This window comes from Solanum lycopersicum, chromosome 7, assembly GCF_036512215.1.
Source record: "Solanum lycopersicum chromosome 7, SLM_r2.1".
Lineage (NCBI taxonomy): Eukaryota > Viridiplantae > Streptophyta > Magnoliopsida > Solanales > Solanaceae > Solanum > Solanum lycopersicum.
The window spans coordinates 33147813-33161953 of NC_090806.1; the positions used below are offsets into that span (position 1 = coordinate 33147813).

General features: G+C 36.4%; 1 long non-coding RNA gene across 1 annotated transcript in view; it reads left to right on the forward strand.

Annotated features, from left to right (window-relative positions):
- Positions 1-12306, forward strand: part of LOC104648235 (uncharacterized) — a 57253-nt gene extending 44947 nt beyond the window's left edge. Inside the window, exons 3-4 of the long non-coding RNA XR_742336.4 lie at positions 10505-10558; positions 11978-12306. This is a non-coding gene — a long non-coding RNA (uncharacterized lncRNA). The remainder of the gene's footprint in view (positions 1-10504; positions 10559-11977) is intronic.
- The last annotated feature ends 1835 nt before the right edge of the window (positions 12307-14141 follow it).

Consider the following 14141-nt stretch of genomic DNA (forward strand, 5'->3'; position numbering starts at 1 on the left):
GACACTTAAAAAAATGGAGAGACCCTCAGGAATAGGGTCTCTAACAACCAGAACGGTTGTGCAGGACGGACCGTCGTAAAGACGACTGTTCATCGAATATGTCCGTTGGAGGACACTTAGAAAAAATGGACAGTGAGGTGTTAGGGCTTTTGGAACGGACCCTACGACGGTCCGTCGTGGGTACGACAGTCCGTTATCGGGGTCTCGTCTTGTAGATCAGTGACAGAACTGGGTTACCCCATTCATCCCCAATGAACCTAAATCGAACTTGTAGTGTTTTGGACCTACATTTGTCTAACCCAAATACCTAGGAAATTAGCAACGCAAAAGCACCTATGTCTAGGGTTGTAAACATGGCAATTTCGAACATTTTTAACCTAGGTTAGATAGAATCTTATATAAAAGAAACGAACATATAATGAACAACTAAGCTAATACTAACTAATAAACAAAAATACAAGATAAATGAGTAGAAATTAGAGACATATACCTGAGAATTGGAAAAAAACAAGATGGAAAAGTACTTTTTAACCGAGAAGACACCCACATCAGCAACTCCGACTAGTAGATGATAACTTTTAGGGCTTTGGAGGATTTTTGGGGAAAAAAGATCGGTTGATAGAGGGAGAGATTGTGGAAGTGGAAAAAGGAAGGAAATAGGAGGAATAGTTAAGGAATGGGGTGAAATAAGGGGTTGGGGAGTTTAAATGGTGACATTTTATTAAAAAAACTCCAACCGGGTCAGGTCGGGTAAGCCTCATTAATGACGCGACGATTCCCCGTCGATGATCCGTCTCAATTGTGACGATCCGTTGTTGGTTTCGTCATGTGTGCCCTAGTTTGAAAATAACAGAAAGACGTACCTGGCACGACGGATGCATACGACGGTCCATAGCAGGTGCAACGGTCCATTGCTGTATCCGTTAGTGACTGCTAGAGAATAATTTTCTGTAGAATTTTGTGGTGATGTGCCTGCAAATTTAAAAACCCATTAGTAGAAAAATGCTACCATTACTAAAAAGACTATAAGTATTGTGTTGCCTCCCAACAAGCGCCTGATTTAATGTTGCGGCACGACTGGGGATACTTGATTACTTAGACTTCATCAAGATGGTATGCCTCTATCACTTCATTCCCTGATGCTTTATGCCCAAAAAAAGAGTTTTATTCGTTCTCTATTCATCTTAAACCGCACTCCCTCTTTGGCTTTCAACTCAACAACTCCATGAGGGAATACTTGGGTTATCAAGTAAGGGCCATTCCATTTGGACTTGAGCTTGCCCGGAAGACAAGGCAACTCAGAACTGTCTAAAAGCACTAAATCCCCAACCATAATCTCTTGTTTTGCAATTTTTTGTTCATTTTCCTTCTTCATGTTTTCTTTGTGGGATATGGCACATACAGATTGAAGCTCGCCACTCTGCCTCATGGTCCTACAAATGTTGAAGGTCGCTTCTTCTTTGTTCAACCGAAATTTCATCTGTCCCTTTTCCATATAAACTAAGGCTCAACCTGTAGCAAGAAATGGCCTCCCAAGAATAATAGGCACTTCAAAATCGACTTCACAATCAAGAATAACAAAATCAGCCAGAAAGATGAATGACTCTACTTTTACTAGCACATCATGGAGTATCCCTATAGGCCTTTTCACTGTCCGATCAGCCATCAGTAGACGCATCACAGTGGGTTTTGGATCCCCCAAACCCAACTTCTTGTAGATCAAGAGGGGCATGACATTTATGCTTGCCCCCAGGTCACATAATGCTTATGAAAAATGTAATGATCAAACTGTACAAGGAATAGTGAACGCACCCGGATCTTCCTTCTTTTGTACGAGGGATCTTGTAGCAACAACACTATAATGCTGCAGTCTATCATCATCCTCAAAAGTGACCGATCTTTTCTTTGTGACCAGATCTTTCATAAACATGGCATAACCGGGCATTTGTTCTAGACCTTCTACCAAAGGGACATTGATAGAGAGCTGCTTCAGCATTGTTATAAAACACCGATATTTACCATCCTCGGTCTTTTTCACTAATCTCCGAAGGAAGGGTGGTGGTGGTCTAGGCATGGGAATTACCTTCACAGGGACTTCTGCATCTTTTCCATTGCTCTCTTCTTCCTCAACACTACCCTTTACCACCTTATCATCATCCTTTCTCACATTTTCGTCATTAGACGGCATAGGTGGGTCAATGGTTTGCTTCCCACCCCGATTAGTGATTGCCATACAGTGCACATCATTTTTTGGATTTTGGACACTGTTGCTAGGAAGAGTGCCCGGTTGCTGTGTGTTCACTGTCGCAGATAATTGGGCCATTTGCAGTTGGATCTGTTTAATCGATATTGCATGTGTATCAACTTTTTGACCAATACTAGCTAAATCACCCCTTAACTCTTTAATATTCTCATCACTAGCATCGAACCTCCTCATCATTTTGTGCAACATATCCTCAACTCGCGCCATACTACCTCCACCATCCCTAGGAGTAACTTCACGATTTTTAGGAGGGACATAGGGCCCATTCCTATCATTTTTGTTACCGTAGTTACCCCTGTTGAAGTTGTTGTCACGGTTGTAGTTTCCATCTTGGACATAATGGCCCTCACTGTTATAGTTACCATAGTTCCGACCTTGGTGCCAATTATCCTTATTTGAGACTTGGGTACTCGGTCGAAAATCCCCCTTCTGCTCATTTACCGCATAGGAGTCCTCCGCATAATAGTATTCATCATTAGATGGTGGTTTCGACAAGTATTTGACTGCATTTATCTTTTCTGCACCCCTAGTGAAATGTTTTAGTACCAACCCAAACTCAGTTCTCATCTGAGCCATTTCTTTGCGAATCTCATCTGTGGCTGGGTTGTGATTGGCCTGTACTGCGAAGGTGTTTCTCCCTGTATCAGACTTCCTAGTACTCTAATCTTTATTATTCTGGGAGATTTTCTCTAATTTTTTTGGCAATCTCAGCATAAGGACATTCACCATAATATCCACCTACTATAGTGTCCAACACCGCTTTATTATTTTCATCCTGTCACCGATAGAAATATTCCTACAGTGACTCATCATCTATATGGTGATTTGGGACACTTCTCAAGAACGAGGTGAATCTATCCCAAGAACTACTAACTGACTCTCCTAGTAGTGCCACAAAGTTATTCGTTGTCTTTGTGGTTTAGTTTCTTTGAGACCGGATAGTAGCGTGCTAATAAAACATCCCTTAGTTGGTTCCAAGTGAAGATTGAGTTGTATGGGAGCTCACTGAACAATATAGAAGCCTCTCACGCCAGTGAGAGAGGAAACACTCTGAGCCCTATTACATCTAAATCAAAATCAGGCCTCCCTACATAGCTTTTACACACTGCCCTTACCTTAGCTATATGGGCATGTGGATCTCAGAAGGTAGACCTGAAAACAAACCTCTGGTAGTGAGCATTTGCATCAGGCTACTAGTTACCACAAAAGTATGGCCTGTGGGTAGAGGAGGTAACACAAGTGGCCCATCGGAGTCTTCTATGTTATCATAGCCTCTGTAGTATGCTTGGACCTGTGGAACGGGATTTTGTCCCATCTGTTTGTGTTCACCCGGAGCATTGGATAACAACTGACCATGAACATCAACCGAAGCTGGGATGTTCTGGTTTGGGTCATCATCATTTACTTCCAAGTTTCGATTCATATTGCATACTGTACACTCTAATTTGTGATCGTAGAAAAACAAGGGTTCTCTTCCTGTCTGTGTATTTGGCATACAAAGAGGATAGTTCTGAAAAAAACAAAAAAAATAAAATAAAGTAAAATCAAGAAAACATCAACTAAACTATAGTAATAAGTTCAAGTTAATCTAAAAGCTATAATCCCCGGCAGCTACGCCAAAATTTGATACGCTCAAACTTACTTCTCAAATAAAAGTAAAGCGGTTGTGTCAAGTAAATAACCCAAATAATGAGGTTGGGATCGTTCCCACGAGGAAAATAGTTTAGACTTAACTTTAACCTATTATTACTGTTGTTCGGTCAATTACTTCCTTTGAAAGCAAAAACAATAAAAGGGGGGTTTCTATTTCTAAATGAATGAAAATAACTAACGAAATTGAAAGAGACACTTAATAGCTTTGTGTTGGAGTTTAATCAAATAATCAAAGTAACTAGGGTTTACGTGTTCCCTACAGGTTCATAACTTGATAATTCTAACTATAAAAATTCTTTCCTAGTATCTTGCATGCAAGGTGATAAGTTATGTATTTCTAAATCCTTGGTCCGGCATCTAGAAAATCTCAGTCCGCACCTTGGTTCGGCTATGTGGGTTGCTATCCTAACCCTTATCTTTACCTCATATTAAGCATCGTATTCGATATTTGACTAAGTTATTACCTCGTACCAATCAATACTAGCCTATTAGATAGTATACACTAAATCTATGTTGATAATTCTTTTCCTATTATCTACCTCCTTGATCTGGCAAGTAGCATTAAGGCAGGTTATAACGTTGGCCATCCGTTAAAAAGACTTTTAAGCGAAAGAATTATTAATACATGCAAGACACTATTCTAGAATTGTTATTTTTGTTAGGTTTTATCACATTATTTGCCTATGGTTCCCACAACCCTAGTTATGGAGTTTAGTTACCTATAGTCATAATCACAATATTAAAATATATTATATAAGAATTCATGTACTTACTTCAATGAGAAGAGTAAAATCCGAAAGTTTTCTTCATTAATCACCAAAAATCACCAACAATCACTTGAAAGAATCTCAATGTAATCAAGAATCTCACAAAAAGTCTAATGATAATAAAAAGTCTAACAATACAGTGTCTAGTAATAAGGTGTCTAACAATACGGAATCTAACCTTAAAAACGAGGTTTTTCAAATATTTATAGAAAATAAAAACCTAATTAAACAAGGACTCTATTTGCTGGAAATCTGTCAAAATGCGGCTGGGTCAACTGACCTCGTGACGGATCGTCGTGGTCACGACGGATCGTCATGGACTTCGTCGTCCCATACTTGTGCAATTTCTTCTGCTGCTGTCTTCATTACTCTCGACGACAAGTATGATGGATCATCACAGATACGATGGTCCATCAAGGGTCTTCGTTCCAAAACACTTAAACTCTTGGAATATGGGTACTGGGATTACTTTTATGAACTTCATGACGAACCTGCAGGACGCACCATCATAGACACGACGGACCATCATGGACTCCCTAACCCCACACTTGGTCAGACTTCCCCATCTTCCTTCAGCAGCTGCACTACGCTGCCACCTACGGACCGTCACAAGCACGACGGACCGTCACAAGCTCCGTAGGTGGTCTCTTCTGCATTTCATCGCTCAAAATCTCCGCGTTCATCTTTGGACAGATTTCCTGCAAATAAAGAGAAACTTATATAAAAATTAGCACAAAAAGGCTTTTGGACACACTAAACTTGAAGCAAAAAGTATTAATAATACCGTGAAAACACAGTATATAAGTATGTCAGAAAGTTCCATTGTATTCAAGTAGTAGGAGAAACGTTACTAGACATAAGAAAATTATTATCTCAAGTAATTAGAGTGATGTTGAGCAAATGAAAAGATCACTTCATGAAAAGTTGTTAATATTTAAATATCAAAAATTTTTGAAGAAAATATTAAAACTCAAGAACCTAAAAGTGTAATTATAATAGTAGTACTTAGTCGTAGTGAGAGAATCATAACGAAGATTGATTTATATGCTCGAGAAAACCTTTATGATAGAGATCCTAAATAGAAGTATACTCTTGGAGGGTTTCATGATAAGGTCTCTCAAGATCTAGTACAAAATCAATTTGTTACGACAAAGCTCTACTAGACAAAGTTGCTTGAGAAAAATAGCTTCGTAAATTTCTTTAGATAAGAAATAAAGGAATGTCTCTGAAAGTTAAATGCATAGTTAAGAGTGTAAATGGGAGATTGTTAGGGTATATACTATTAATCATGTGTTTAGACATAGTATTCTAACATTTTCAAGATTAAACATCTAAGTAGGAGATTGTTAGGGTATATAATATTAACCATGCATTTAGATATACTACATTATAATAATTGTGATGGTTAAAAGTCCAAGTGGGAGAATTTTGAGATATATATATACTATAAGAAGTAATATTTGAATAATTTTTTTCTCAATTTTAATAGATTATATATTCGTTTATGGTGTCTATTTACTTATATAGTAGAAGATTTAGTGTGTAGATTTTTAGCTTATAAAATTAGGATTAAAACACATGTTCTCACAAGTATAAAGTTTTTTTGTTCAAAATCTAGGATCGAAGTTGTACATGTCATCGGATACGGTTGTAGCACAAGATTATATATAATTTATCCTGATTATGGGAACGTTATAGTTCCAACTTGTTATCCTAGTACATTTTGTATGTATTGATGGGACATAGAAGAGATAGTTGTTTTATATTGACTGACAAAAATATATTCTGTAATTATTAAAATGTACTTATATTCTTAATCATGATATAACTATTATGATCTTTTATGCATTAATTATTATTGTGATTTATTAAATAGTGAGATTCTCATATGGGTCAATATGCCTAGTATGTTGGATGATAATAATACATATTGTTGAAATAATAAGTTAGTTGGTGGAATTTATGTATCTTTATAGTTATTGATTGATATGACTTTTTGAGAAACTTATATGTTTAAATCGTGTCAAACCTTGCAAGTAGATTTATGAATTTGACGCATGAAATAAGTTAAACAATACTTTAAAGGAAATAAATCATTAAGTTAAATTCGTTAGTATTTTAATTTATTGATTAGTATTTGAAATCATAACATGGTGAATTACATAAGTGTTTAATAGGGAATTAGAAAGTATAAATGGAGGACTGCAATACGAATTCCTAGTGGAATGATTTCTAATTTATTATGGCAAGATTAATTCGAATTAATTATTTGAAATTATATCCATAATAGGAAGCCTTGTTAGTTAATTTTTTGATCAATATATTGCCATATTTAACCTGAACTCAAAATTTCAAATCTATGGAAAAAAGAATAATAATATGAGTTTTTCTAGTCTTCTAGAAAAATTAGGTTTTCTAGTCCTCTTTGGATTAGGAAGAAATCTTTATAAATAGGGACTCTCCTAACTTAGAAAATAGAGGAATAAGTTTTCTATTCAATATTTTTCCACCCAAGTATTGTGAGAGTTCTGATGTTAATTGGAATCACAGTAGAAGAACAAATATATCTTATAGATTCACTTGAAGGTCTCTCCAACTTGCGATTCACTTGAAGATATTTGTTCGCGCTTCAGTAGTTATTTATCGAATTGACTTTCAGTGTGTTTACGTGTTATAGCATGGTTAATGTGTCCTAGCATAAACAATATTAATTATGTATTTTTCATGTAAGTAGTAAATATTGCATATATGTTTTTCAACAATAGCTACTACCGGATCTGCTCCTTCATTGCTACCATAGATACAAGTAGCCAAATCATTATAGAAAAATAGTGATGACGTGCTAATTGAATAAGTAAAAACTCAAGAACATATAGATGCATCTACTGTCTTAACACCAGTTTATCAAGTGATCCAAATGGTACAAATATTATCAAAACTAGTTTAGAAAAATTATAAGTGTGAAACAATCTTCCTCAAAAATAGTAATGAAAATCAATGCATGAACCAAGATCATACAATAAAAAATGTGAAAGTAAGTGTGAAATGCAATGCGTTCCCTCACCAACATCCAAACAATAATAGTCAACTATCTAAATAAACAAAATCAATACTACCACGCTTCCAGTGCAAAAGAAACTAACTTGAACTCCAGATGGTCCTAAACTTAGTCCTCGGGTCCAAAAATTTCCCCACATACACACCAATAATAGCACAACAAGCTCACTAGTATCATGAAATGAAAGCAATAATGAGGACTTCAAAAAATCAATAGGGAATACTTCAAGGACCGATGCCTTACCATGAATATACTACTAAAAAAACAAAGCCCAGCTAATGCCAACCTACAACTATGGTATGCAACTAAGGTCTCAAGCTCAAACAAAAGGGCACCTAAGTAACAAAAATCACTAAAAGAAGTAGCTAATAACTAAAAAGACTTCCTAAAGTGCATAATAATGAATCCAAATTACTAGAAAAAATAAAGCCTCATATATTAACTCCAAAGAGGATTACTACAACAACTACGCCAACAACAAGGCGCTACAAGCCTGTGCTAAGGATCCTACCACGCAAGGCTAGCTAAAAGTTTTTACTGGAATCAAGAAAATGGGATAAATTGAAGGAGACTTAAACCCAACAATCAGAATCCCAATTTACATGTTATTAATACTAGAAGTTATATAATAGAACACAATCAAGAAAAGATAGATCATATCCTACCTCAAAGATGATCATGCACGCTCGCACTATTGTAGTTTTACCCTCACAAATCACCTTTGGTGATATAAACACCAATGTCTAGAGACCAAAATTAAAATAATTTGAGATCAACCAATAATTGAGTCAAAATTAGGATTATGGGACCTATGCTGGCAACCCTAAAATTGGCTACTTTGAATTCTCCCAAACGTTCAAAGGAACATGTACCTTGAAAAATGGGAACAATCCGAGGTCGCGATGCAGTGAAATTTGATCATGCATAATTGGTCACATGCACTACTTTGACGACCCCAAATCACAACTAAATAGGTAAGGAAGTTCTTCAGGGTTAGAAATTACCTGCAATACGATCCCCATGCACTACTTTGACGACCCCAAAACAAAGACCCACAATTTATCAAACTAACAAAAACAAAATCACCCAAAAGAGAAATTTAAATCTTGACTTATTACAATTTGAAATTGGAAAGAATAGATTAAATCCCAAGTTTTGTTTATTTAAAGGACAAGTGATCTGACATCCACCAATGAAAACACCATGATGCGATTGTTGGGGCATATAGATTTAGGTCAACCATGTCTCTTTGGAAATGTGGACGACAACTTGTGAATGCGGAGGTTGAGGTGACTCCTCTCAACAATCACAAAGCTTCTCCCATGAATGTGATGAAAAAATATTTTGGCCTATTTGAACGTAGCGCAAGGCACGATAACTTGAAGAACTATGGTGTAGCACCAGCCTAAAAATGGAATGTGCAAATTGCAATGATGGGGCTCAAGATTAATGTAACACTTCAAAAATCCAAGACGTGTTCTAGAACCTAACATAAGTTTCATAAGGTCTAGATACTTTTTAAGGTCTATTAATGTTGGTCATTCAATAAGTCTAGGAACCAAAGCGTCCAAGAACGTCCATTATGTCCGGAAAGTAGTTCAAGGAGGTACAAGCATGCCTTAGCCTATTTGGCTAGCTTTTAGAAGTCAGAAAATAATAAAAATTGGTTGAAGGGTGTCTAACATGTGTTTAAGTATATTCATGAACGAAATGTTTCGGTACGAATCCCCATGGAGAAACCAAGGGCCCTTGAAGAGGACCCTTGCAAGTGGAGTCAAACACTACATAGGCAGTGTGCATCCACGAAAGGGCGTCGACGGGGCCTCGATGCCAACCTTCGACCAAAACATAGACAATCTGTTGTATTTCCTCAACTGCACAGTCTCTGAACAAAGCGACGAGTGTGCATCACGGAGGAGGGACCAGTCGTCGACTCACAGACAAACCGTCAACGGGGTCTTGTCTGTTAGAGGCCAATTTTCCTGCACATTTGAACTTAGACTAAAACAGTTAATTATGGGCTTTGGTGGTTAGTTATGGATTAAACAAAGTCTAATTAACTTAATTAACCCCCCATATAAGGACCCCAACCCCATTAAGTCTAATGACAACTCTCAAAACAAAACGTTCTTCCTTCTCTCTTCTTTCTTTCTCTATTGGAAGACACTATTTAAGACAAGCTAGGGGAGGGATTTGGGTTCTTTAAAGGGATATTTCACCGTCAATCATTCATCAACAATTGATTTATGGGATCTAATTCACCTTTTAGACCTCTTTCCTCAAAGGGTTCCTTCAAAGTTTTTTCGAAAGTCGAGCTTTAATGTGGGTCGTTCTGAATCTCGAAAAATTATGATATGAATTAAATTTTTTATAATTTAGTTTGTCTATAATGTGTATATTAACATTTATTCTAACTTAATTATGCTATATATTGATGGTTCGGTCTAGTTTTGAGAAGATGACCCTTAAACCTTAACCCTGCGTTTGATCTTGAGAAAAATTAGGTTGTATTTGGTTAAATTAACTTGGTTATTGGTTTATTACTACTAGGTTATGTTTTTGATCTAATAATTAAAAAAATTAGGGTGATTGGTAGTTTTTCATTCTAGTTATTGAGAAGATGATATAGTTTATAAAGTGTGTTGTGAATTGACCTAAGTATCTTGTCTTAAGCTAAGATCTAGTATTGAAGGGTGATTTAATTTTTTTCTAGACTTTTTATCATGTTGATTATTGACTTATGATGATGTATATCCAAATTAGGTTGAATTGAGGGTTTATGATAAGACATTGATGACAAACTATGAAGGATACTTGGTAAGTCTTATGATCTCTAGCCTTTACTTCAAATTGTGGTTAATTGTGATTAAGTCATGATGTTGTATTGGACTATGCCTTTTATTAGGATTCATAGGGTGGTAATGATGTTTAATTAAAATGTCTTGATTATGATTATGAGGTGTTGGCTTAAGATATAAATGTTATAAGGAGGGTGATGATTTATCAATGTTCCTTATCACGATATGAAGATGTTAATATGCTAACATCACCAATATGAATTGTAATGAAAGGATTTGTACTCATGAAATTCCTATTGAGCTATTTATGGTGATGATTATACATGGGGTAGACCCTATGACCGAAACTAAGCTGTGATTGATGATAAAGGCTTTAAGATATTTCAAAAAGGTACTCTAGCTTAACACCGAGTGAAGTAGAGTCAAGAGTTCCCCTTCCTACATAGGGAAGGTAGGATCACTAATGTACTCTTGATATTGGAGACTACAATGCATGTACGATAAAGAGGGTCCCAACTATATCTCTTAGTTCTTGAACTATGTTGCCCCCACAGGAATACTAGCTAGTGGATCCACGTAGTTGCTATGTTTTATGTTTTGGTACTACCTTGGAAAGTAGTCCGCCTTCCTTTAGTGTATGGTTCGGTGATGCCGTATTCCACACTAGCTTATCTTGTCTATGTTAGGTAGAGCAATATGTTCTCAAAAGGTAAAATGAACTAAAGGGTTGAACTCTAACTAAGATAACCTAAAGAGGTCTAGCTTAGTCAAGGTAGGGGGTATGGCAATCTACCTAAGCACTGGAGTAGATAGCCTTGAGAGGAGTCTTAGGAGGATGTTATTATGTATGATTATGCTTATAATGCTATATGACATTTATATGAAGATCTTGCACATTATTGATACTATATGTTTATAAGGTCACTTATTAATATGTGTTGGTTTATATTGTTAAAGTAAGATGATATGTACACCTAAATTCCGTGATAAGTGAAGTAGGATGTTAGTCTTGATTATTGTTGTGTTACTTGATTGAGTAATGTTATGGGGCTTTACTTGGTCATTGCACTTATTGACTTGATAGGCGTTCATGGGTAATTGACTTATTTTGGTTATGTTGAAATGTACTCTTTTTCATGCTTATTGTTGATATGACTTTATGATAGAGTTACTTGAATATGTATCTAATTATATAATATGCATAGTTGACTTGACTAGACTTGATGATGTTGGTTGCATAATGTAGATACTTATGACTTAATGTATGACATAGTGAACATGTCTTTATGAATATGCATAAGTCTTTTCAAAGTAAAATGCATATCTTTATGAAATGTCCTTTTTCCTAGCATGATTTATAAAGTATGTGTGCATATGGTCCCATACTTTGTACAAGTGGTGTACTAACCCCATTTTTTCGTTTTCCTCAACATGTTAGATTCCGGTTGTTTAAGTGCTTTGAAGACGGTAGGATCTCTCATTCATCCAAGTAGGGTAGGTCCTCGTTTTCCGAGGGCGATGCCATTATCAAGCTTATGGAGTTTGCTGTTTAGTTAAAGACTTCTATTGTTCTTTCTTTATATTTAGTATGAAACTTTGTATAGACATTGTGAGACATTTTTACTTGATGTATGGGTTATTCCCAAGTTCTTACAATCTTATTAGATGGTTATGAGTTGAGACAACTATTATTACTATTATTATGTATATGATATACTTTATATACTTATGTGCAATAAAAGTATAGGACTAAGGAATCTTCCTATACGGAGGGTCTATGTATACTCGATATATATATATATATATGTTATGTGTATGTAAAGGTCTATGTAAACCTCATAGTAGAAGTAATGAAAAGTATTAAATTTTCTGCTATATTTGACCTATGAATGTAAAGATGTAAGGTAAGAGGATAGTCTTAGTCCTCAAAGAGGACGACGTCAACGTTGGTTACATCTAGGGGTTAACAAGGATGTGACAAACTTGGTAACAGAGCATGAGGTTCAATTATATTTGAATCAATGTCTCTCGACCACGTCTATACAATTTCATAATCATAATTATGAAGCGTACCATAGGAACCTACATGATGCCTAGGAAGTTCTCACTTTCTTGGAAATCTAATATCGCTCCACTAGAGTATACTTATGGTGTGATTTTTTATATAATCCTATTGTTGTGATCAAAAGAAATGAACACTCAAAGGAATGTGGCACGAAGGCTTTTTGAAGAGGAGATTGCGAATGTGGAATCTTCTCCCCATGGTGATCAAGTTCCTCCTCTTCAGGAATATGAGAATAATGACCAAGCTCCGGTGAATCCTCATCCTTTAACGGATGAGAATATAAGGGACACTCTTCTTTATATGGCCTAAGCCATCACTACCCAAGAACAATTCGCCACTACTCAAGCCCAAGCCATGATGGACCAAGCTAATTGGGAGGTTGTTTCCCAAGCTCATCAACAAGTTGATACCATGTCTTCCCGTCAAAGGATTTCACTCGGATGAATCCTCCTACGTTCTATGGTTCCAAGGTTGAATAATACCCCTGAGAGTTCATCGATGAAGTCTACAAGATACTCTTAGCGATGGGGTTGTCTACAAGTGAGAAAGCCTAGTTAGACACTTATCAACTCAAGGATGTGGCTCAATCATTGTGTGTATAATGAAGGGTTAATAGGACATTAAGAGGTGGTGCCGTGACTTGGGAGATCTTCAAAAAGGCTTTTCTTGATCAGCTCTTTCCTAGGGAGATGAGGGAAGTTAAAGTGGTGAGGTTCATCAACCTTCGCCAAGAAGGTATGAGTTCTCATGAATACTCTTTGAATTCACTAAATTGTCAAAATATGCTCTTTCTTTGGTGTCCGATCCTAGAGATGAAATGAGTCGCTTTGTGATGGGGGTGTAGGATGATTTGCAAAATAAGTGTCATTCGGCTACGCTACATGAAACATGAACATTTTTTGTCTTATGGTGCATTCCAAACATGTGGAAGAGGCAAGGTCTAAGACGAAGAGTAGAAATGCTAAGAGGGTAAGATCTTTTGATGAAGGTTTTTCAAAGAATATGATTGACATACAAGACAAGCCTAGATTGATGAAACGGGTTTCTAATAAAGTTCCTTCCAATTTCACTAAGGCTAGTGGTGATAGGGTGTCTAGACCTAAGCCTAAGAAAGAAATAGGTACCACTTCACCAATCGTGAATCCAACTTATCGTAAGTGTGGCAAGAAGCACAATGGTGAATGCCTTAAGGGGATGGACAATTATTTTGGTTGTGGTAAAAGTGGGAACAAGGTTAGGGATTTCCCTAATGTGAGAGGTCAAGAAAAAGGTGGTGATAAAGCTCAAGCAAGTGGTTCAAATGAGGCTCAAAAGAATAACTGCTTCTATTCTCTCCGCTCTAGCGGTGAGAAATAGACTTCTACCAATGTGGTGAATGATATGTTGAAAGTCTTCTCGATTGATGTATATTCCATACTTGATCCCGATGCTAATTTATCATTTATTACCCCTCTAGTAGCCAAAAAGTTTGACATTTTGCCTGATATTTTGCATGAACCTTTTATAGTGTCTACTTTGGTGGTTGAGTCGTTAGTTG